At 38.8% G+C, this 26297-nt stretch overlaps 1 protein-coding gene and 1 long non-coding RNA gene across 10 annotated transcripts in view; one reads left to right on the top strand and one right to left on the bottom strand.

Annotated features, from left to right (window-relative positions):
* Window positions 1–17868, top strand: part of LOC127483256 (uncharacterized) — a 37979-nt gene extending 20111 nt beyond the window's left edge. For 2 of the 3 annotated variants that reach the window (XR_007909367.3, XR_011378224.2), the window contains one exon: window positions 2529–2987. This is a non-coding gene — a long non-coding RNA (uncharacterized LOC127483256). Of the gene's footprint in view, window positions 1–2528; window positions 2988–16585 lie in introns of those variants that run through there. The other variant, XR_011378225.2, reaches the window with a different exon arrangement.
* The window catches only part of FBXW7 (F-box and WD repeat domain containing 7), a 212832-nt gene that overhangs the window by 145009 nt on the left and 41526 nt on the right, over window positions 1–26297 (bottom strand). The window lies entirely within an intron of this gene.

Below are 26297 nucleotides of genomic sequence, written 5' to 3'. Positions count from 1 at the left end.
GAAGACCTTTCTCTCTCTGTCTCTCTCTCTCACTGTCCACTCTGCCTGTCAAAAATAAAAAAAATAAAAAAAATAAAAAAAAAAAACACAAATTACAAATCCTTTTAGTCATCTCTCAAGTCATCTTAAGTTCAAAAATTCAAAAATAAAACCAATAACAACATTTACAGAGCTCCCTGTCTGCTAAGCATTTTGGTCTGGAACTGAAAACTTTTTTTAATCACTGCATGCCTTATAGTGAGTAGGAGTACTTCTTAAATACAGTAGCTACATCTGACTGCATAACTTGATGGTTTAAAACTACCACTAAGACACCTCAAAAGCAAAATTCCATATAAGGGAGAACATCACATATTATGAAGTAAAACTGCCCATTTCAGAGCCAGGAAAAAAAGCTGTTTTTAAAGTGCTTTTAGAGAATCACCAGAATAAAAATCATTTATCTTAACTAGCAGAAAATGTTGCCATACTAGACATTACAATACCACATATAAAAATGAAACGTTTTCTTATGAGTAAGTCATACCAACAGAGACCACTACTGTTAATAAGCAATCAAATTAATGACATCCATGCACAGGCCATTAAAAAAGGGGAGAAGGGAGGTGTACTTGAGAACCAAATATAAAATTTAAAATAATAAAGCTTCTGTAAGATGGCACAATCAGCATGACTTTCAGTTAGAAGGCTTTTTAAAAGGATATACCGAAAAGCACAACAAAGTAGATTTCATTACAACTAAAAACTATTCTTTTTTTAAAAAAGTGAAAATGCAAGTTACAGAATAGGAAAAATATTAGCAATGTGCATGTCTAACAAATGATTCATATCCAAAATATATTTAATTTTTAAAAAGCATCAAATCATCAAGAAAAAAAAGCAACAATTTTTAAGAGAGGCTAAAAACCAAAAAATTGACAAAAGACAATTAGAAAAGCTAATATCAGGAATATCAAGAGAATACAAATTTAACATCGTAATGAGATACCGATGAAAACGATTAACTTTTATCTAGACACAAACAACACCAGTATAAGCAAGATTGGGCTTCAACTGTCATTTTCATGCCTTGAAGGTAGAGATATAAATGGTGTGCACAGAATGGAAAGCTTTTTGGAAATAACTAAAACTGAAAATACATATTCCCACTGACTAAGCAGTACCATGCCTAGGTATAAACTCAACAGAAATGTGTACACATGTACTAAAAGGTATGTACAAGAAGAGCCCAAAATTGTACATAATCTAAATCTATCAATATACAGGGAGAAATAAATTCTAGGATATTCACACACTGAAACCTTACACCTCAGCAAAAATGAAAAACAAGGCCACAAACAAAATATGATACATCTCAGAAATACATTCTATGTGAAAGAGCCCAGAAAAAAAATAAAAAGAAAAAGCACATGGTATGCAATTTACTTGTACAAAATTCAAAAGAAAAACAAATTAATCTGGTTGCAAAGTCAGAATAGCAGTCTCCTTTCTTCTGAAGAAGTTACTGGGTGAGAAAGGACACGGGAAACTGCTAAAGAGTGGAAATCTTAATGTAGACTGCAGTTACAAGGAGCTCATCTATGCCTTTCTTTATACAAATAATGACTCCACTATTTTAAAGTTAAATTTTGTAAAAACCAAATGCTGAAGAATAACCTACCAATAAAATAACATTAAATAATCACACTAACAATATGTAACTCACTAATTAGAAAATATGAATTTCCTAGAAATGTATTTCAATTTATAGAAATAAATTGATTACATAGAGGTAATTTAAATATAGATGATTATTTTGTATTAGTAAATATAAGAGTAATTTCAATTTAAATATGAATTTTACCAACAAAGTTCCCTCCTTATGATTTTCTATTACAAGTTCAGTATCCCTTATCTGAAATGCTTGGGACCAGAACTGTTTCAGATTTCGGAGTTTTTCAAAATTTGGAATATCTGCATAGACTTTCCTGGTTGAGCATCCTTAATCTGAAATCTGAAATGCACTCAATCTGTAATTAACTTTGCATAAAATCTTGCTAATGGTTGTCTTAGGCTCAAGATAGATTTATAAGTAAATTAATCTGCACATATTTTAAAAGCATGAATAGCTAACTCATACATTAAGCTGAACACTCATAAAAGCTTTAAAGTAAACAATTTGGCCCTTTTGCTTAAAAAATTTTAATTTTTTTAAACCAATACCTTTTGAAGAAAGGCTTTGCAGATTTTCTTATATGCCTAAAATGTTTAGGTTACTATTTAACATACTACGTACCCTTCTCTATTCAAAATATAAACACAGTCCTAGTCCTATCTGTATTTCCTTTTATCCACTTTTCCATTATACTTACCTAATGTATCTAACCAACTTTTATTCCTCTCTCTAAATTAAATAAACACCCGTATCTGATTAGAATTGAAATCTAATTATTAACAACCTATTTGTCTTGTGCTGTTGCATTTTGTTATTCTGAGTGACAGAAGACAATGGCATGGGTTCCAATGATCAGTTTCTTAATAATTTCCAGAGGCGGTCTGTGTCCTGGCTGCTCTGCTTCTAATCCAGCTCCCTGCTATCTGCCTGAGAAAAGAAGTGGAAGATGGCCCAAGTATTTGGGCTCCAGTCATCCATGTGGAAGACCCAGATGAACTTCCTGGCTCCTGACTTTGGCTTGGTCCTGCACTGGCCGTTGCAGCTACCAGATAAGTGAACCAGCAGGTGGAAGAGATCTCTCTCTCTCCCTCTTTCTCTGCAACGCTGTCTTTCAAATAAATAAATCTTCAAAAGAATGAAAATTTAAAAAAGAGTGAACATATTAAGTCTTAAATCCTTCATTACAAAATTAAATGAAAACTATCCTAAAGAACAGAAATGTTCTACAAAATCAAATCTGTCACTTCTATTTAATAAATGGGGGATCCTGTAAAATTTTATTTGCATAGTCAGTAAAATTCAGGTCTATCTAGAACCAGGTAGAGTCATGAACCACATAACAATTCAGTCAATGACAAACTTGCATGTACAACAGAAGTCCCATGAGGTTATAATGTAGCTCATAGGTGTTGTAACATCACAACACAACCCATCACTTACGTGCTTATGGTGATGCTGATGTGAAAAGTACAGCATATACAATTACACATAGTACACAACACTTGATAATGACATTAACCCACTATGTTAATGATCTACATATTTACTACACTATTCTTTGTATCTCCGTTTTAGAATGTATTCCTTCTACTTACCAAAAAAAAAAAAAAAAAAAAACCTGACTTTAAAACACTGTCATGTTATACCAGCAGCAGCCTTGGAAGTCTGTCTACCACACCTCTACCAAACCTCTTCACTGTGTTTGGAGGACACATAACATGAACATTCATGTGAGTCTAACCTATATTGTCCTATATTGTTCACATGATGATGAAACCACATCTCCAACACAAGACTGTATTCTAAGTATCAGCATCTTGTTATAGTGCCCAATTGGCTATAAAACAATTAGGACTTAAGGTCTGATCTTATAAAAAGCTACAACATTTTCCCTTTGTAGTCCCAAACAACCACAGAATATATATTCCTTTCAGATGTACATAAATATTTAGCTCAATAAATCAAGGCTTAACACATTTAAAATAACTGAAATGGCACCTAAATATATTATTTGATTACAATGAAATTAAGCTACACATGAGTTAACAGAATGATAGATGAGAAGTCCCAAATATGGGAATTCAACAACTCATCTAAACGTAACAACCACATATGTTGCCCAAGGAAGTCTCATGGGAAATTAGAAAATATTTCAAGATGTGGACAATGCAGTCAAAGTAGAGCTTAAAGAGAATTCATAGCATGAAAATACCTATGATAGAAAAAGCAGACTCAAATCAGGGGTCTTCCACCTTAAAATGGATAAGAGGAGCAACTCAAACTCAAAGCAACCAAAAGGAAAACAATAAAGAGTAAAAAATCAAAAGGGTTATAATGGAACTGAAAACAAACAAACCAAAAACACCACAGAAATTCATAAATATAAAAAGCTAGCTCTTTGAAAAGATCAACAAAACAGGTACGCCTTTAGTCAGACAAGTCAAATACATAAAACAAAAGAGAAACAATTTCTAGCAGGAATAAAATCAAAGATATCACAATAGACCTTGCAAACGTTAAAACAGTGAAAACTGGGCACACCTCTGTGCCCATACCTCAGCAACGGGGATGAAATGGGTCATTTCATCCTGAGAGATACAAACTACCAGAACTCACTCAAAAGAAGTTAGATCTCCTGGACTGTTCAATATATATAAATAAAAGCAAATTCATTGTGACCAGTACTCAAAAAGAGAAAACAAGATGCTCAGATATTTCATGGCAAACTCTACAAAGCATTCAGGGAAAAAAAAATACCTACTAAACATAAAATATTCCAGAGAATAGAAGAGAGAATACTTCCCAACTCAAAAAGAGACAAAAAAAATACCAAAAAAAGAGATGAAAATACCGAAAAAAGAGAAAGGAAATACCAAAAAAATACCAAAAAAGAGACAAAAACGCTTTAAGAAAACAGCATACAATATCCCTCATGAACATACATAAAACCTTCAATGAGATATAAGCAAATCCAGGGACCAGCGCCACAGTGGGTTTGAGTCCCAGCTGCTCCACTTCCAAAACAGCTCCCTGCTAATGGCCTGGGAAGTACAGCAGAGGATGGCCCAAGTGCTTGGGCCCCCGCCACCCACATGGGAGACGCAGAAGAAGGTCCATGTTCCTGGGTTCAGACCAACCCAGCTCTGGCCATCTGTTAATTCACTCCTCATGTGTCCTCTCTGTCTCTTCCTCACTCTCACTTTAACTCTGCCATTCAAATAAATAATCTTTTTTTTTTTAAAAAAAAAAAAAAAGCAAATCCAATATGACTATATAAAATTATATGGCTCAAAAGCCAGTAGGATTTATGAAAGAATGCAAGTTGATTCAGTATTTAAAAATCAAATAATGGAATAAATCATTAACAACCTAAACAAGAGAAGCTACATGAGTATTTCAATAGCTGAAACGCAAGCATTAGACAAAAATCCATTATCTCTTCCAAATTATAAAGAAAGATATACTCAGCAAAACAGAAATACAAGGGATTTTTTTAAGCTCATAAAGGGCAACTAAATCAACCTACAGCTAATATTATATTTAATAATAAAATACTAATGAAAGGCCAGAAACAAAGTAGGATGTTTGTTCTCACTACTTCTATTCAGCATGTACTAGAAAGCCCTAGTTAGTGCAATTAGGAAAGAAAATGAAATCAAAGGCATACAAATTTGAAATGAAGGGGGAAAATGACTTTATTCACATGAAATAGGAAATCCAAAGAACTCTACAAAAAAGCTCCTAGAATTAGTGTATAATTTTAAATAGTCAAGGGGATCTAAGAGCAACAGACAAAAATCAATTGTATTTTTACATATTAGCAATAAATTAGTACATAAAAATTTTATTTTTTTAAAGACTTATTTATTTTGAAGTCAGAGTTAGAGAGAGAGAAAGACCCTTTCATCTGCTGGTCCACTCCCCAGATGGCCACAATGGCCAGCACTGGGCCAGGATGAAGCCAGGAGCCAGGAGCTCCATCCATGTTTCCCACAGGGTGGCAAAGGCCCAAGCACTTAGGCTGCCTTCACTGCTTTCCCAGTCCGTTAGCAGGGAGCTGGATCAGAAGTGCAGTAGCCAGGATTTGAACTAGGGTCCACATGGAATGCCAGCATCACAGGCAGCAGCATTAACCACTGTACCACGACACCTGCCCCACATCAAAGAATATTAAAACAGTAGCAATTACAATGTTATCAAAAAAGAGAAATACTTAGCTATAAATCAAAAAAGTATGTGCAGCATCTATATGCTGAAAACTATAAAACTGATTGATCAAAGACCTAAAAAATGAGGAAATATGCTATACTGACATACTGAAAGGCTCGATGAAGTTAGAATATCGATTTGATGTTGTTAAAGTATTAATTTTCCTCAGATTGATAAGTAGCTTAAATGCAATCTCAACCATCCCAGCAGAATCCAGTTGTCCCTTAGGATCCACAAGAGCTTGGTTCTACAACCTCTGCCAATAACAAATCTATGGATATTCAAATTCCTTATATAAAATGGTCCAGCAATTGCATATAACCTATGCACATCCTAAATCAACTTTCCCAGCAGCTCCAGTTCTGATCTAGCTCCCTGCTAATGTGGCTGGGAAGGCAGCAGAAGATGATCCAAGTGTCTGGGCCCCTGCCACTCATGTGAGAGACCTGGAATGAGTCCCTGGCTCCTGGCTTCCGCCTGGCCTGGCCCAACAGGAAGCTGAAATCGGGAACAAAGCCAGGACTCAAACACAGGCATTCCAAGATGGGATGTGGGTATCCCAAGCAGCATCTTAAACAATATGCCATACATCTAACCTGAAAGGGGGAAAAAAACAAAACAAAACAAACAAACAAACAAACAAAATCCTGAAGGCACAGAATGCTCTCTGGAATGACAATCTTGCTTTAATGAAATTAACTATGTAACTGCTAGTCTCAGATTGAAGAACTAAACTAGGAGTTGAAAGCAGTAATCTAATAAACAATAAGCAAGAATAGTAAACTTGATTACATAGCTATTAAACAAAACAGAACGTAATGATAATGGGGGTAGAAGTCCTTTAAAGCAAGTTACTTTTGAAGACAATTACACATAATCTGAGCTTTCATAAACTGAGACTAGCTTCTTGGAGAAGCAAATGACAAAAAAATACACACACATGAGCGCACACACACACACACACAAATATATCCTGGTATGTTCACAGACTTTATTAAATGGTGAAATATACTTGTATGGTTTGGATATCAGTTTGGATGTTAAATGTACCCCCAAAGGACCGTATGTTAAAGGGCTGGTCCCCAGGGTGGCACCCATAAGTCAGGGGAACTTTAGGAGGTAGAGCCTAGCAGGAGGTCCTGACATCACTGGGGGAGTACCTTCAGAAGACAGATCTCAGGATGAGGTTGTTAAAACATCCTACATCTCTCTGCTTCCTGGCTCTCCAATGATCTTTCATATGCAATCTGCCACTGCCACCCACTATGCTCATCAGAGACAAAACCAATGGAGCTGCCCAATTCACCCCAGGTATCTCCCTGTTGTGACCACAAGCTGACCAATATAGTATCTTTCAAAATAGCCTTACAGTAGCAGTGGCTTGACGCAGTGATTAAGACATCACTTGGGACACACACATCCATATTACAGTTCCTAGTTTGCGTTCCAGCTCTGCTTCCAGTTCCAGGTTAGTCCCGATATGCAGCACGTGGTGGCTCAAGTACTTAGGTCCCTGCACGAAGCTGAATTCAGGACTCTTGGCTTCAGCCTGGCACAGCTGCCAATTGTGGGCATTTGGGGAGTGAATCTTAGCATAGGACAGAAAATCTCAATTTTTGTCTCTCTGCCTTTCTAATAAAATTTAAAGATGAAAATGGGCCAGCGCCACAGCTCACTAGGCTAATTCTCCACCTGCAGCGCCAGCACCCCGGGTTCTAGTCCCGACTGAGGTGCCGGATTCTGTCCCGGTTGCTCCTCTTCCAGTCTAGCTCTCTGCTGTGGCCCGGGAGTGCAGTGGAGGATGGCCCAAGTGCTTGGGCCCTGCATCGACATGGGAGACCGGGAGGAAGCATCTGGCTCCTGGCTTTGGATCGGCACAGTGCACCAGCCGCGGTGGCCATTTGTGGGGTGAACCAATGGAAGGAAGTCCTTTCTCTGTCTCTGTCTCTCTGTCTCTCTCTCTTTCTCTCTCTCTCTCTCTCTCAGTGTCTAACTCTGCCTCTCCAAAAAAAAAAAAAAAGAAAAAAAAAAGAAAATATTTATAAAACAAAAAAGTAACGTGCTAATAAATACCAAAATTTATTAAATATATAAATAACATCCTTACAAATGAAATAAATTCATTAGCTAACACACTTGGTCAAAAAAAGAAAAAAAAAAACAAGATAACTTAGTATCTTATTTTTTCAAATTGTAATGTATTCAAGTTTTCTCAATTATTGCCAAGATATCTTGGTTTTTTCTTTTTTTTTTTTAATGGGGGGATTAAGTCAAGTTCAATAATAAATCAAAATTCATCCTTACATTTGGTTCTGATACCTTCTTGGTCTCTTCTACCCCAGAATAATCCCTTATCTGCAGGCTTGTCCCTTAAAACATTGATGTGTGGAGGCCTTCTAGCTAGTTTTCTTGTAGAATATCTTACACAACCTGGATTTGTCTGTTTGTTTCCCAGAGTACAATTTAACAATTCCCTGTATTTCCCAGAAACAAGAGATTTGCTCTGGCAACTAACTGGTTTCAGAAGAACTTATTAGGAAATAATACAACAAAGGTTACCTCATTCTACACTACATCATAACAAGAGAAACATGGCATCACGTTATCTCCCTGTACAACTCTGATCACTTGGTTCAAGTAGCAATCTGACAGATGTATTGTAAAGGCACGTTTTACCCTTTTCTGTCATAGTAAATGATCTGGGGATTGCTAATTGGCAACCATCCATAGACATCCTGTTCCCAGCAGTCTTGAACCCAGAGGTTTTGGCATCTATTGGTGTTTCTTGCTATGACTGTTTCTTAGGAGTTTACACATTATGATTATTTTCTGCCTCCACTACTGCTTCTACAGTTCTCATCGAGCAAGGCTTTTCTTTTTCTCTTCTTGTCATTCTGGGCTCATGGATTATTTTTTCATTTCAAGGTTTAAACATTCATTGCAATCAAGCTTTAACTGATGCTTAGGTTATTCCACATTTAGCTGGTTTGAACTCCTCTGGGTTGGTTATTTGAATGTAAACCATCCATTTTTGAGCACTTCTTTGTTTTCTCACTTGCTATGTTTTCTCCTGAGAACTGGGATCATGCGTTTTTCTAAGAAGCCTCAGACTCTTTCATTGGCATACAGTATTTAGAGACTAAGACATGGATGCTTTCTTTATTCTCTTAAATGTACTTTCTGGTTCCTAATAAATAATAACAGACTAATTTGACTAACTTAAATTTCTTGCCCAATAAGATAAATGACATGATTTCAAGATCACCATAAACAGTAGAACTAATAAATACATGAGAACATAGTGTATGAATGATTCTTATATCGACATTAATGATATATCTTAGGGATTTGGTCTTATCTGGTCACAAAGACGTCATTGTTTTCCATCAACATATTAATATTCCAAAATATGGATGCACCATAATTTATTTAGCCATTATTGTACTGAAGGTATTTTTGCTATTACAAATAATGTTGCACATACATTTTAATGCACATTTCTGTTAACCTTCATGCATATTCTTTGAGTTATTTGTCTATTCATATTCCATTTTCTAATTTGTGTTAATCTGTAGAGACATTTAATTAGGTTTGTTAAAACTATGCTACATGTTACAAATATTTTCTACTAAGTGGTCTTCGTCTTGTTATGATGTCTTCTCTCAGAGAGGTTTGTTTCAATTTAAGGGAGTCAAATGTGTTTCCCTTTTGAAATATATGATTCTATGTCAAGAGAACAAACTTTGTGTCATATGTATATATACATATAAATATACACAATTCCCTTTTCCTTTTTTATTTCCATTCTCTGGGCTCTATCCTGCATCAGTAGCAAAATTTTACTCACTACAACTGGATAGAGGATTTTTTTTCTTCCAATGATAAATACCAAATACACAAAATTAAAATCAAAAATCTCACAAAAGAAAAAATAATAACCATCAACCTCTGCATTTAACAATAAGATTTAAAAAAAAAAAAAAAGGATGCTCCCTTTTTGCAGTCCAAATGCACAACTACTTGAGGGGGAAAAATATACTACAAATCCAGCAAACAACTTAATTTGGTAATTATTTAGCGATACATATAAGGGGAAAGAGAAACAAACAAGAACACCAGCAACACTGCAGATGCTCCATAAAACGAAAAATCAATTGCAGAACACTGCTTATATGAAAGAAGTCTACTCACAATGTTTTTGTGTTTTATTGGGGCAAGTGTTTGGCCCGGCAGCTAAGAAGCCAGTGAAAAGGCTGGCACTGTAGCCCAGCAGGTTCATTCACTACTTGCAATAGCAGCCTCCCCTACAACAGTGTCAGTTCAAGTCCCAGCTGCTAGGCTTCCGGATCCAGCTCCCTGCTAATATGCCGGAGGTAGCAATGGGTTGGGTCCCTGCCATCCACATGGGAGACGCAGATGGAGTTCCTAGCTCCTGGTTTCAGTGTGGCCCACCCCAGGCCATGGCAGCCATTTCACGGAGTAAACCAGTGAAAAATCTTGCTCTCTCTGTCTCTGTCTCTCTGCTTTTCAAATCAGTAAATCTCTAACAACAACTGACACCAATTTGATGCATAACTCTGGTTCCTGACTGCTAAAGCAGATCCTGGGAGTCAGCAGTCATGATCCAAGTGATGGATTCCTGCCACCAACCACATAGGAGATGTGGATCGAGTTCCAGGCTCCCAGCTCTGACATGGCCCAGCCCAGGCTGTGGCAGGCATTTGGAGAGCAAACCAGTGGATGAGATTGTTCTGTTCCCCTCTCTTTCCCTCTCTGTCCTTTCGCCTCTCTTTCAAAATATAAACAAGTAAGTAAAACAAATAATCTTTACAAAAGAATAAAATTTGGAAACATACATTGTGCCTCTGATGTCAAAACGGATTCTAACAAACTTTAGCACTAAAAGAAGAAATCAACATACTAATGTATATATCCTTGCTATAAACTTATTTCCTGAAAAAAAAAAGCCTAAGTATGCAGCAGATTCCAAACTTTTGAATTGTAGAACTCTATCATGTGATTGGAAACTTTTTCAAATTAATTATTTGGGAATACAGACAGGGAAAACACAACTTGGCTGAACAGCTCTGTATTCTAGGAGTTCTAAGTCTCTACTACCATATCTCCATCTTTAGTCACTTTCCTGTGGAAATAGTCAGTGAATATTGAGGTCCCACCTGGCCTTTTTTATAAAAAGATGGGTATTATAAATAAGCATGATATCACAGCAAACAACCCAAATTACTTAATCCAAGTTTCTAGATGAATATGAATTTTTTTTCTTTTTTTTTTCTTTTTTTTTTTGACAGGCAGAGTGGACAGTGAGAGAGAGAGACAGAGAGAAAGGTCTTCCTTTGCCGTTGGTTCACCCTCCAATGGCCGCCGCGGCCGGCGCGCTGCGGCCGGCGCGCTGCGCTGATCCGATGGCAGGAGCCAGGAGCCAGGTGCTTTTCCTGGTCTCCCATGGGGTGCAGGGCCCAAGCACCTGGGCCATCCTCCACTGCACTCCCTGGCCACAGCAGAGAGCTGGCCTGGAAGAGGGGCAACCGGGACAGAATCCGGCGCCCCGACCGGGACTAGAACCCGGTGTGCCGGCACCGGTAGGCGGAGGATTAGCCTGGTGAGCCGCGGCGCCGGCTGAATATGAATTTTTAGAAGAGAGAAATCTGTGTATATACTCTGAGTATACCATCTTCTTTCCTTTTATTCTGTTCCATGGAGCAGAATGAGATCTAGATTAACATATATTATGTCATCACTGGGAATCCCTGCCCTATAACTAGCCCATCACACACAAATGCAAAGCAGAGTTGGAGTGAGCATCCATCCTTTCTCTAAAAAAAGATCTAAGTTTAGATGCAGTCCATCATACAATGTCACAGAGAGCTTTCCAAAAAAGGTTCACTTTTGTTTAATAAATCTGTGAAAACACAGTTATGTGATAATATGAAAAAATCTGCTTTACAACGTGGCATATTCAATGATATATGATTTTGTTCTGTATATTAAAAAGGGAACTATTATGTGTCACTTATACATATGATTAAAACATTAAACTAAGAAAAGTTAGATGCCATGGAGGCAGGTATGAATTATAATTTTTTTGTAGATGTGCTAATAGATGATGTAGGTGACTTTTATCCTTTTATTTTACAAATTCTAATGGATGTGTTTACAAATCTAAATTACATTACAAAATAAGCAAGAAATTCTCCATTTTATAACATTTAAGGATCTTTTTTATATCTATGTATTCTACCAACTTAATCATTTAGCACACAGGAAGCCATATGACATAGCAGACACTCAATATTTATAGAATAAAGTTATTTAACTTTCCTAAGTTTTAGTTTCATCTGAATGAAACAAGCATAGTAGTGCCATCATATAACAACTGCTTAAGATTACTAATACTTGTATAGAGCAGATGCTAAAATGCTAAGGCTGATATCTTGTTTCAGTAAATACAATTATCACAAATGTTGCTATCAGTATAGTTCATAACTTTAAAAGCCCAAATAATTCCCTCAAAGTTTACATGAAAATAAAATTTTTTGAGGAAGTAGGCAAGCTGATGCTAAAATTAATTTATAAACGTTTAAGTAGGAATAAAATGTAGGAGAAAGGGGCCGACACTATGGTGCAGTGGGTTAAAGCCCCACTCTGCAGCACCAACATCCCATATGGATGCCAGTTCAAGTCCTGATCCAGCTCTCTGTTATGGCCTGGGAAAGCAGTAGAAAATGGCCCAAGTGCTTGCGGCCCTGCACCCAAGTGGGAAACCCCGAAGAAGCTCCTGGTTCTTGGCTCCTGGCTTCGGATCAGTGCAGCTCCTACCATTGCGGCCATCTGGAGAATAAACCAGTGGATGGAAGACCTACCTCTCTCTCGCTCGCTCGCTCTCTCTCTCTCTGCCACTGCCTATCTGTAACTCTTGACTTTCAAATAAATAAATAAATCTCCCTTTCAAATAAATTTTAAAAAAAAATGAAGATGCAGTCCCAGGAAGCAGCACTTCTAGAAGACAGTGGGAAGGCCGGTGCCGCAGCTCTCTAGGCTAATCCTCCACCTTGCAGCTCCGGCACACCAGGTTCTAGTCCCGGTCGGGGTGCCAGATTCTGTCCCGGTTGCCCCTCTTCCAGGCCAGCTCTCTGCTGTGGCCAGGGAGTGCAGTGGAGGATGGCCCAAGTGCTTGGGCCCTGCACCCCATGGGAGACCAGGATAAGTACCTGGCTCCTGCCATCAGATCAGCGCGGTGCACCAGCCGCAGCGCACCAGCCGCGGCGGCCATTGGAGGGTGAACCAACGGCAAAGGAAGACCTTTCTCTCTGTCTCTCTCTCTCACTGTCCACTCTGCCTGTCAAAAAAAAAAAAAAAGAAAGAAAGAAAAAAGAAAAGAAAACCTTTGATAAACACTAAGTATATTTTAAATATATTGCTATAAACAAAGGTATGAACAAGGACAGAACAATTTGTACTTAAGTATTATATTCTCTGGCAAATTATAAAGGAATTTTTTAAAATTATTTATTTGAAAGAGTTAGAGAGAAGGAGAGACAAAGAGAGCCCTTCCATCCACTCCCCAGATGGTCATAAAGGGCAGGGTTGGGCCAGGCTGAAGCCAGGAGCCAGGCGCTTCTTCCAGATCTCCCATGTGGGTGGCAGGGGCCCAAACACTTGGGCCATTTTCTGTTGCTTTCCCAGGCCATTAGTAGGGAGCTGGATAGGAAATGGAGCCCCTGGGACATGAACTAGTGCCCATATGGGATGCCAGTATCACAGGCAGCGGCTTTACCTGTTAACACGACAACACTGGCCCCTATAATGGAATTTTTTAAATGTGAAGAAAAGTAGCTAAAAAGCAAAAGGAAAAATCAGCTCATTGGCGCTGACTAGGTAATAAATGAATACCAATGGATGTTCACTTAGTACAGACAAACCAAACATCAGGAAAGAACTCTAAGGATATCATAAAGAGAATCAGTATAAAATAAGTCATTAGAACAAAAATACCAAGCCTCCTAAGAAGATATTTTTTAAAAAGAGTAAAAGAAAAAGCCTATGCAGAAGGAAAACCAACAAGTATAACATAGAATAGCACTAACCATATCATATCAATTAGATGAAACATACTACTTATTATAAGTAAAAAATTTCAAGTTGCTTATTTGACTAAAGAGAACACAGCACTTACAAAAGCAACAAAACAAATATAATGTTTAGGAATAGATTTAAGAAAAGAGCACAATTTTGTGAGGAAAACCTTAAAACATTTCTGAGAGATAAAAGGGGGAAAAAAACCCTCTATTATTTGGGAAAAATAACTAATCATAAAGATACTGAATCTCCTCAAGTTAATGAATACATTCAATTAAAAACCAAGAAATTTTTTCCTAGAAATCAGCAAGTTGATACCCAACTTCACTCACAGAAAAAAGTATATTTAAAATTTCACTGGAAATCTATTACACTAGCAAGAACACAAAAACGGACCGCACACTTTGTTGCAAAGTCTGTGAAGAAACAGGCCTTACCTTGCCTGTAAATAGGAATGCAAAATGATACAATTTCTGTACAGGGAAAATTAGCAACATGTATCCACCTACCAAACTACCTGTGAGCCTAACATTTAACAACGCCATCCACTTCCAGCAATCTACTCATTAGATACAATTCCAACAAGGGAAATGAATTTATTTGGCTTTTTTTTTGGTACCACAACAATTTTGTCAAAAACCAAAAAAAAAAAAAAAAAAAGACTAGTTATATAAACTGTAGGATTTCCTTACAGCAGAGTATTACAACGCAAGAGAGCTGTGAAACAGAATGTGTAATATTACTATGGGCTGATATGACATAATTTCCAAGAAAAATTATGAAAGGTACACAGTTTTTTTAGTATGTTCTTATTCGTTTTTAAAAAGGAACTGAATCCATACATACATAAATGCATATAAAATGCTTATTTTTTTCAAAGACAAACAGCAAAATTATAAACCAGAAACTAATAATAAACTTGGCTACCCACAAAGTGACTGAAAATGGCAAAAAGAGATGGAGAAGGAAATGAGACTTTAAATAAATAGGACTTTGTATGTATTTTGAGTACCACTTTTAACCATGCTATGGCCTCACCACAAAAAAAAAAGGTTAATTATATCAACAATGGGGGAGGAGGCAGCACAGGCTGAATACAAAGGAAAGTAAATGTTTTTCATGTTGGTGACACAGAAGTATAATTAAAAAAACATGAGCATAGTATGCTCAACAAGGCATGTAGTCAGAGTTCTATGAACAAAAAACTGCATAGAAACCTTGAATTTTCTTTGCTTATATGATTTATAATCAGCAGAATTGGTGTAGTAGTTCAATTATTTTGTACATGAATGTAGTGTATTGATGCTGTTAGTAACCATGATCCTCACTACAGGAAAAGACAGATAAAATGATCAAACAGCAAGAGGAGAGTAGAACACCTGTGGTGCTGGACTGCAATTACAAATATAAGTGCTTTTATCTTCTTCTGCCCAGTGAAGAACCACTAGAAGCAAAGATAGCCAGGAACGCAGAACACATCATACTGGAGACTACTGATTAAGAAATGCCATTCCCCACTAAAATAAACAAGGACCCTTCGTGAATCGGCCAACTCCAGATTCGGGGTAGGAGAATCTGGAGAATCTGGGCGTAGGTTTTGAGTCCTGGATGGCTCCACTTCTATATCCAAAGGAAATTAAATCAGTCTAGCAAAAGAGATATCTGCACTCCCATGTTTACTGTGGCACTATTCATAAAAGCCAAGAAATGGAAACAGTCTATGTGCCCATCAGCTGATGAGTGAATAATATGTGAACATATACACAATGGAATATGATTCAGTCATAAAAAAGAATGAAGTCTTGTCACTTGCAGCACATGGAGGGAACTCAAGGACATTACGTTAAGTAATTATGCCAGGCACAGAAAGACAAACAGTGCATGATCTCACTCATATGTGAAAACCAGAAATGCTGATCTCAAAGAAGTTGACAGAATCATGGTTTCCAGACACCAGAGAATAAAAGAAAGGGAGAGATGGGGAAAACTTAATTAATGGTACTAAGCTATCATCAAAAGTTCCGTTCTATGAACAGGAGGGGTCCACAGATAATATATTTACTTTTTTTAAACTAGGAGAGAAGGTTTTTAATGTTTTTACCATAAACAAACGATAAGAATTGTAGGAGATAGAAGTGTTTACTATCCCATAAAAACACCTGCAAAACTGGATCCAATATGGGCACCAGTTCATGTCTTGGCTGCTTCACTTCTGATTCAGCTCCCTGCTAATACACGGGCATATGGGGAAAGCAGCAGAGGATGGCCCAAGTAGTTGGGCTCCTCTACCCATGTGGGAGACCCAGATGAAGCTCCTAGTTCCTGGCTTGAGCCTGACACAGCCTTGGTTATTGTAGCCATTTGGGGAGTCAACCAGCAGATGGAAAATCTCTCTCTCTCTCTTCCTCTCTCTGTAACTCTGCCTTTCAAATAAATAAATACATCTTTAAAAAAAATTGTAAAGGATACTTTCAAAATAGTAGGCAAAAGAATAAGATTAGGATTCTTTAAATATATTTTAATTTATCAGAAATGTTCTGAAATGATAGCAAAATGTTAACATTTGTTCATTTTGGCAGGATGACATATGAGCATCTTATTAATATCCTTTCTTATACTTTTAAGTATTTCTGGGGCCAGCGCTATGGTGCAGTGGGTTAAAGCCCTGGCCTGAAGCACCAGCATCCCATATGGGCACCAGTTCAAGACCCAGCTAGCCTCTTCCAATCCAGCTCTCTGATGTGGCCTGGGAAAGCAGTAGAAGATGGCCCAAGTCCTTGGGCTTCTGCACCCACGTGGGAGACCCAGAAGAAGCTCCTGGCTCCTGGCTTCGGATTGGCGCAGCTCCGGCCACCATCTGGGGAGTGAACCAGCGGATGGAAGACCTCTCTCTCTCTCTCTCTCTGTCTCTACCTCTCTCTGTAACTCTTTCAAATAAAGAAAATAAATCTTTAAAAGAAAAAAGTATTTCATCACTTAAATTTTTAAATTTCGAAAGAACTGCCATTATACAATTCGTAGTTCAATTCTGCTATGCGACACTTAAATTCTGTGATTCCTGGCTTTTATTGCTTTGAAGAACTTTGATTTAAAAACAGGCCTCTGGTGACTCCATCTATTTGCATCTGATAACAGTTGACAGATGCAGATCAACACTTCCAAAATGACCAATAATCAAACTGTTATTTCCTAGAATTAAAAAATTTAATTTGAAATGTAAGCTATCCTAGTGACATTGTATCTTTTCTGATGTAATACTTTCCGCACTTGATCTTGGCCAAAAGGCCAAGAAGTGATAATGTAATACTTTCTGTATCTTATATATAGATCTTAAGATTTAACATCATTTGGAGAACTGAAAGTTTACCTATTGTAATAACTGAATTTTGTCAACAACTTTGACCTAACTCTATTAAATGATTCTATTAGTTATTATTTTAAATATTAATTAACAGAAGGGGGGGGCTACTATTGTAAGACACACACAATAAAACTCCTCTAAGTTTTTTAAGTGATTTGGCAGTAATTTAGTTCTTCACTCTGTCTCTTAAAATGCTTTAATCTATTTGTAAAAATTTTCTATTTTCTGCTTAAAAGAAGGTCAACGGCTTTCACTTCACTGCTCTAACATAATCATGAATTGAAATACGAACTCTTAGCTCTTTGGATCCACAAAGCTACCAGTATGCCTAGGCAATAAAGCAATCCGTTCATTAATGCTGCAGATAAAGCAACCTTTTGTTAGTCTCTGAAACATCAGGAATCTCACAGACCCTAAATCTGCAATTTTTCCCTGATTTTGCCATATGAACTTGAAAGTTTTCTTACATGCCATTTATTTTAACAACTGAAACACTAACATTCAGAAATTCAACCTTCCTCTCTGGGCAATTTAATAACATATTAGTTCCAACTGCAGAAAAGTATCCCTCAGTGAAACTACTTATATTTTATTTAATAATTCTCTTGTTTCCCAGAGTTGATTTGCACAGAAATCCATGTCATATTCTATTAAGCAACTAAAGGAACAACCCTTGTAACAGTCTCAAAACGAAAAAGCATACGTGTTCATTTATCCAATTAGCACTTACTCATCAACCACAGTAAGGCATGAAGATTTTGCAAAGATTAATACACAATTCCTACCATCTATCAACTCAATTCAGGTAGTAAGATAGGTATCTAGCACAATTATTGTAATATATCTTATAATACTGCTAACTACTAAATACAATAGTTAATATGAAGAATAAAACTGAGTTTAAATAGGATTAAAAAAAAAACTTCCACAAGGAGACTTTTAAGGTTAAATAAATGGTAGTGTATTTTAGGTTTAGTAAACAGCATTTATACAAACACTGATGAATCGAAACACTGTGGTAAAATTTGGAAATTTTTAATTCAGTAAGGCTAAAATGTATCACGCATATAAGAAATTATAAGGAAATGTCTGTCAGCACCTGAAAAGCCATATTTTTATTACTGTAGACGTTAGAATTATTTCAGGCAATGGGCAGTTAATAGAAGTTTCTAAGAGGGACAGTATAGATAGTGCTCAGGTCTGTTTTTGAGAACGGTCACCCCTGAACTACCTATATTCCCAAAAACCCCTATTTTCAATAATCTCAGAATACGAAAATAATAAAGAATACAAAAATTCAGGTACCTCAAGAGTACATGAAGGCTAGATTTTCAAAAATGGTTTATGCTCAGGATAACTAGATACTACTATGTATCACTAATTTAAATTTTATACTTTCTAAGTTAATTGCTGTTCAAGGAGAAGTATCAATTAATACATGAAATAGTAGTTCCAGTATTAGATTTTTTTTTTTTTTTTTTTTGACAGGCAGAGTGGACAGTGAGAGAGAGAGACAGAGAGAAAGGTCTTCCTTTGCCGTTGGTTCACCCTCCAATGGCCGCCGCGGCTGGTGCGCTGCGGCTGGTGCACCGCGCTGATCCGATGGCAGGAGCCAGGTACTTATCCTGGTCTCCCATGGGGTGCAGGGCCCAAGCACCTGGGCCATCCTCCACTGCACTCCCTGGCCACAGCAGAGAGCTGGCCTGAAAGAGGGGCAACCGGGACAGAATCCGGCGCCCCGACCGGGACTAGAACCCGGTGTGCCGGCGCCGCTAGGCGGAGGATTAGCCTAGTGAGCCGCAGCGCCGGCCTCCAGTATTAAATATTTTAAAACCAACTGAAGTATCAGGAAAACATCAGTTTCCATGAATTGTAAAGTCATGTTATTGGCTGTTATAGAATGCAAAAAAATCAATCAAAAAACTTTGCACACTGCAATCCTTGTGGGGAGCAACTCGGACTAGACTAAGTTACTGGAATTAAGACTTATTCTATGCATCTGCTCTCCCACAATATGGCGCTGAGAAGGGAGAAACAGCTTCTACACAGCTGCCTCCAGTTCAACCAATAAACTGTAGGACCTACTCCTGATTGGAGGAGAGCAGCGTACTCGGCGTGTGGGCAGCCGAGTTGGGATTGGTGGAAGAGGACTATAAAGGAGGAGAGAGACAACATGAACCAGGAACATCTAAGGGGAACACCTGTGCAGCCCCCGAGAGAGCCGGCCGGCGGTGTGCCGCTCCCCCGCGGAAGTGGGGAATGTGGCAGGGGGAACCGCCCTTCCACGGAGGTGGAAGAGACGGTAGCCAACCCGGGAAGGACCAGCAGCCAACCCGGGAAGGGCCAAGCAGACGAAAGAACAGCGCAGGGTCCTGTGTCGTTCCTCCACGAAGAGGGGGAGCGACATAATGGTGCCGTGACTCGGATATGAAGCCTAGGCAGGGTTAGTGTCGCTCCTCCACGAAGAGGGGGAGCGACAATCCTTACTGTGGAGGTCCACGGTCCTGTCTGCCTGGCAGCCCTGTCTCCCGCCAAAACTATTCTTACAGCTACTCCTTCCCTCGCGGCCCCTCTCCCTGGTTCCTGCAGATCTCCATGCTCTTACAGGATCCTACGGTGAGTTCATCCCACTTGACTCAGCTAGACCAGTGTTTCCAAGTTGTCGGTTATTATGAATCTTGAAAAAGCTCTGTGACCATATACTTCATTTCTTTTGGGGAAGTGATGTCTCCAACTACAAGGAATGAAGATAGAAATCAACAGTTACAACAAACACTATAACATGGATTAACTGTGCCATATGGAATAAGTCAGTTACAAAAGAACAAATTCTGTATGGCTCCTGCAACACAAGGAACTGAGAGCAGTCAAATTCACAGAGACAAGAGTGTAGTGTGACAGAGGATACTGGCACTGGCCGCAGGGGAACGAGGGAGTTACTGTTTAATGGCTACAGAGTTTCTGTCTGGGATGATGCAAGCACTCTGGAAATGGATAGTGGAGACAGTTACAAACTAATGTTAATATGCTTAATGCCACTGAACTGTTCACTTAAATATGGCTGAAATGGTACATTTTATGCTATCTATTCTTTACTACAATTTTTAAAAATCTTAGAGAAAAGACTTATGTATTAGCTTCCCTAAAACCCAAAAAGCATTAAGTACCTAATACTTACTAAGTATCAGGCACTTAGTAAATACATACTGACTCATATAGTCCTCACAATGACACTGCAACACAGTCTGTCCTAATGAGGACGCTGAAGCACAAAGCAGTGAAGTCACTTCGTCAAAGTCAGAGTTAGGAAATGGTGGAAACAAGACCTCAAACTCTGGCAGCCTAACTCCTCCAGAGTCACACTCTTAACCACCATAATATACTATCTCTCAAGCAGCAAAAATTTCAACACATCTGTATGTTGTCAGTACTCTACAGAAATGCGAAATAGCAAAACTCAAAATCCCTCTCTTTCAGTATCTTTGATACACATTTGCACTGAAAATAATGTGTATAATGGTATGATTATGAACAAAAGTATTTATCTACTTTTAATACTTATTAGCTCACACCTTCATTTGGCAGTGAGGCACAATAAAGTTTAAAATTTATAGTCAAGAGTACTCAATACCAAAATGATCTTCTCACATGGTTAAATAAGAAAACAGAAAGATAATAAAATTCAAGAGCATTTGAGAACCATTTGACAGGTCTTTAACGTATACTTCCAAATTTGCCAATATAATCAAAAAGAAAGCATTATCATCTCTAAACCATCCTGTCTTAACTCTTTATGATATGCAATAATAAAAATAAACAATAAAATGGTTTCAATTTTAATCTCTTTAATTAAAAAACTATATCAACACATTCAATAAACATAATATTGTAGACACTAAGTGTCGCTCCCCCTCTTCGTGGAGGAACGACACAGGACCCTGTGCTGTTCTTTCGTCTGCTCGGCCCTCCCCGGGTTTGCTGCTGGTTCTTCCCGGGTTGGCTACTATCCCTTCCACCTCCGTGGAAGGGCGGTTCCCCCTGGCCGCTTTCCCCACTTCCGCAGGGGAGCGGCACACCGCCGGCCGGCTCTTCTCGGGGGCTGCACAGGTGTTCCCTCAGATGTTCCCCTTAGATGTTCCCGGTGCATGCCGTCTCTCTCCTCCTTTATAGTCCTCCGCCAATCCTAACTCGGCTGCCCACACGCCGAGTACGCTGCTCTCCTCCAATCAGGAGCAAGTCCTACAGTTTATTAGCTGAACTGGAGGCAGCTGTGCGGAAGCTGTTTACTTCTCTCCCAGCGCCATATTGTGGGAGAGCAGATGCATAGAATAAGTCTTAATTCCAGTAACTCAGTCCAGTCCGGGCTGCTCCCCACAACTAAGCAAGAATATACGAAATACTTCAACTAGTTCATGGAAATATACATTTATTTTGGTGTAAAAAATTTGAAACTTTACATAGTTCTTTCATAATATACAATTTCCATGAACTTTCTGAAGACCTGTCCATGCACTGATTGCAAATCTTTTGCAACAAAATAAACGTTTCCTTCAGTTCTGTTTTCCATGAACTTTCTGAGGGCATATACCCTGCCCTCAGAAAACTCAATTTCCTAAAGAGATTGATACTCAGTAGTTAAACAAATGCGGCACGACTGTAATAAAAGTTATGAAAACACATAATAAGGGCACTTAACCCTAAAGAGAGTTCTGAGTAACAAAAGGCTTTCCCTGTGGAAGTGACATTAAACATATTTGGAAGATTTTCAAAAAGTGAAGATGGAAGTGGGCTGGGCGTTACATACAGGAGGTAAGATAATACTGGGGACAACCACATCCCATATCTCATTAACTGAATTCAGGTCCAAGCTCCACTTTTGATCTAGCTTCCCACTAATGCTTATCTTGGGAGGCAGCAGGAGATGGCTCAGTACTTGGGTACCTGCCACCCACATGGAAGACCTGGACTGAGTCCCTGACCTTGTCCAGACCCAGCTGTTGTGGATATCTGGGTAGTGAACTGGCAGATGGGAGTATGCCCACTTGCATGTGCTCTTTCTCAAATATAAATTTTTTTAAAAAAAATTAAAAAGTGAACAGAGATTCAGGGAAGTGGATGGTAGGGAGGAGAAAATATAGAATCAGGATATAGTTCACAAGAAAGGGAAATTACATTGGTCTTTTTTATTAAGCTGGTACTGAATGTATATGTATAGTTTTTAAGCCTTCATAACATTCTGACTTACAAAATGCTTGTATATAGACAATTTCACATATACACAAAATAAAACATACTGTGATAAGCTCCTAGGTACCCATACCCAATTCTGGCAACCGCTAGCACTCACCATGTGAGAAGATCATTTTGGTATTGAGTACTCTTGACTATAAATTTTAAACTTTATTGTGCCTCACTGCCAAATGAAGGTGTGAGCTAATAAGTATTAAAAGTAGATAAATACTTTTGTTCATAATCATACCATTATACACATTATTTTCAGTGCAAATGTGTATCAAAGATACTGAAAGAGAGGGATTTTGAGTTTTGCTATTTCGCATTTCTGTAGAGTACTGACAACATACAGATGTGTTGAAATTTTTTTATTTCATCTACACTGCCCATCCTCGGGCACCCTACTCAAATATTTTTATAATTTTTAGATACAATTTTCATGCACTGAAACATTTAACTGTACAACTTTAACAACCAGATAAATTCATGTAACCCACAGCTCCATCAGACACTAAGCATTTCCATCGCTTCAGCAGACACTTCTGTGCCCCTTGCTAGTCTAACACGACATGCCCCACAATCACAGGTGACCACTGCTCTATTCTTTCATTATCATCATTAGCTTTGCCTGTTCTAGAACTTCACATAAATGAAATCGCACAGCACTGTATTCAACTTCTTTGTCAGGCATGCCTGTGACACATCCACATCATTTTGTGTACATGAGTTGTTCCTGTTTTATTACTGAGTAGGAACCATTCCATTGAATGAATGTAGCAAAATCTGTGTTCATTGTGCTACTGATCGACATCAGGGCTGCTTCCAGTTGTTAGCAGATATGTATATATCTATTACAAACATTATTCTAAAAGGCTTTCCATGGACATGTGTGTTCATTGCTCTTGAAAAAACACCTAGTATGAGGACACGGTGAGAAGGCCTCACCACCTGCTAGCCAAGGACAGGAGCAGATGAAAACAAAACAGCCAATCCCTTGATCTTGGACTTTCGGAATCAGAATTGGGGGGTATTAATTTTTGTAGTCTAAGCCTCATAGTTTGGAGTATTTTAAGGCAGCCCTAGCACTATACTAGATTAAAAAAGAGCACATCAAAAAACAAGCACTTACCTTACTAACAAAGGGGTTGGTCATTGGTATCATTAGCAAATACTATGTGGTGAGATAACTAAAAACTGAAAAGGTGTGTCAAAGGTGAGAAATGAAAACAAATACTGATTTCAAGTATTTGGCTAAGAAACGGAACAAAAGGGTCAGATATATGGTATCCATGAAGACTTACTGATTGTTTTGGTTTATTTTTTAAATAGTAGGAATCGAGTATCCTTAAAAACTTACCAGAAGAATCAAGCATAAAGAAAAATGCTAAGGAACAAAAGAGATAATCAACACTGCACAGTACCCCCAGAGAGAGGGCAAGAGAGGGAGAGAGCCTTAGATAAAAAGTAATACTTGTTACGGGCTGGCGCCGTGGCTCAATAGGCTAATCCTTCGCCTTGTGGCGCCAGCACACTGGGTTCTAGTCCTGGTTGGGGCGCTGGATTCTGTCCCGGTTGCCCCTCTTCCAGGCCAGCTCTCTGCTGTGGCCAGGAAGGCAGTGGAGGATGGCCCTGCACCCCATGGGAGACCAGGAGAAGCACCTGGCTCCTGACTTCGGATCAGCGTGGTACACCGGCTGCAGCGCACCAGCTGCAGTGCGCCGGCTGCGGCGGCCATTGGAGGGTGAACCGACAGCAAAGGAAGACCTTTCTCTCTGTCTCTCTCTCACTGTCCACTCTGCCTGTCCAAAAAAAAAAAAAAAAAAACTAATACTTGGGCCAGCACTGTGGCATAGCAGGTAAAGCAGCCGCCTGCAGTGCCAGCATACCATATGGGCGCTGGTTCCAGTCCCAGCTGCTCCACCAATTCAGCTCTCTGCTATGGCCTAGGAAAGCAGTAGAAGACGGCCCAAGTCCTTGGGCCCCTGCACCCATGTGGAAGACCCGGAAGAAGCTCCTGGCTCCTGCCTTCAGATCGGCACAGCTCCGCCTGTTACAACCAATTGAGAGTGAACCATATCTCTCTCTCCCTCTGCCTCTCCTTCTCTCTCTGTGTTACTCTGACTTTCAAATAAATCAATAAATCTTAAAAAAAAAAAAAAAAAGGCAACACTACCTTACCTCTAGTTTAACATTCAGCTGGAATAAAACATAGGAAGTGCAATGAGCAACTGAAGGCTCTCACAAGGCAGCCCTATTTTTACTAGAAAGTTACAAGAAAATTCTTCAGTAGAAAGAGAAGGGCCATGTTAGAGGCTTAAGGAGAGTGGAAGGTTGAAAGAACCATACATAAAATGACAAGGGGCCAGAGATGTGGCATAGTGGGTAAAGCTGCTGCCTGCAGTGCTGGCATCCCATATAGGCGCTGGTTAGAGACCTGGCTGCTCTCTGCTATGGCCTGGGAAAGCAGTAGATGACCCAAGTAGTTGGCTCCCTCCACCCGGGTGGGAAACCTGAAAGAAGCTACTGGCTTCTGGCTTCAGATCAGCCCAGCTCCAGCTGTTGGGGACATTCAGGGAGTTAACCAAAGGATGGAAGCCATCTCTCTCTGCCTCTGCCTCTCTGTAGCTCTGCCTTAAAAATAAATAAATATAAATCTTTTTTTAAAAAAAAAAAAAAGGAAACCAATTGACAAGAGTAATGCAATATTTCTAGGCAGTATTAGATCCAATTGTGGTTGATCACAAATTTATAGAAAACAAATGTCCTTTTAGGTGACTTCATACTGCACCTTTCAAGTGGTACAGGACTGGTGAAATCACCCAGAAGTGGGATTTTGGCCAGACAAGGGGCACAAATATATATAAATAATGGGAAGTTAGGATACAGACAAGAAGTAGCTCAAGGACATGAAAAATGGAGAAAGCAGATGACTAGAACAGGCAAAAAAAAAAAAAAAAAGTTGAAAGTACAAATTGGTTGGAGGAATAGTTATGATGGGAATAATTTATCATGCAATCCTGAAGGGTACAAGGTGATAATTGGTGGGGTAAGTTGGAGGAGAAAATGATCCGATTTGGAGAGATCAGGGAACTAAGACTCGGATGTTGATGAGTCATCCACAGAGATGCTGAAATCAGCAAGAATTCCTGTAGGACCTGGAACACACAAGGATATTACGATCAATGTGCTGCTGTCTTCCCAGAAGGAGACTCTACCAGGAAGGCAGTAAGTGACAGGTTAAAGGAGTCAAGACCAGTAACTAACACTGTACTGAATGCTTTGTAATCATGGACTTACTTAATTCTTACAATAATCTATACTACTACAGATGAAGAAACAAACTTGAAAAAGTTAAAAGAGAATTAACCAAGGTTATTCTTTTTTTTTTTAAGATTTATTTTATTTATTTGAAAGATAGAATTACAGAAAGAGAGAGGGAGAGACAGAAATCTGTTGTTTCATGCCCCAAATGGCCCCAACAGCACAGGCTGTGCCAGGCCAAAGTCAAGAGCCTGGAGCCTCTTCCACATCTCCCATGAGGGTGCAGGGGCCCAAGGATGTGGACCGTCTTCCACTGTTTTCCCATGTGCACCAGAGGGAAGCTGGATCAGAAATGGAGCAGCCAGGGCTGGAACTGGGGCCCATGTGAGATGCTGGCATTGCAGGCAGCTGCTTAACCAGCTATGTACAATGCCAGCCCCAAGTTTATTCTCCTAAACCGCTTTGTTATAGGAAACTGTAAGA

This window comes from Oryctolagus cuniculus, chromosome 8, assembly GCF_051225735.1.
Source record: "Oryctolagus cuniculus isolate XC-2025 breed Fujian yellow rabbit chromosome 8, ASM5122573v1, whole genome shotgun sequence".
NCBI lineage: Eukaryota > Metazoa > Chordata > Mammalia > Lagomorpha > Leporidae > Oryctolagus > Oryctolagus cuniculus.
This window is presented reverse-complemented; position numbering and strand designations above follow the sequence as displayed.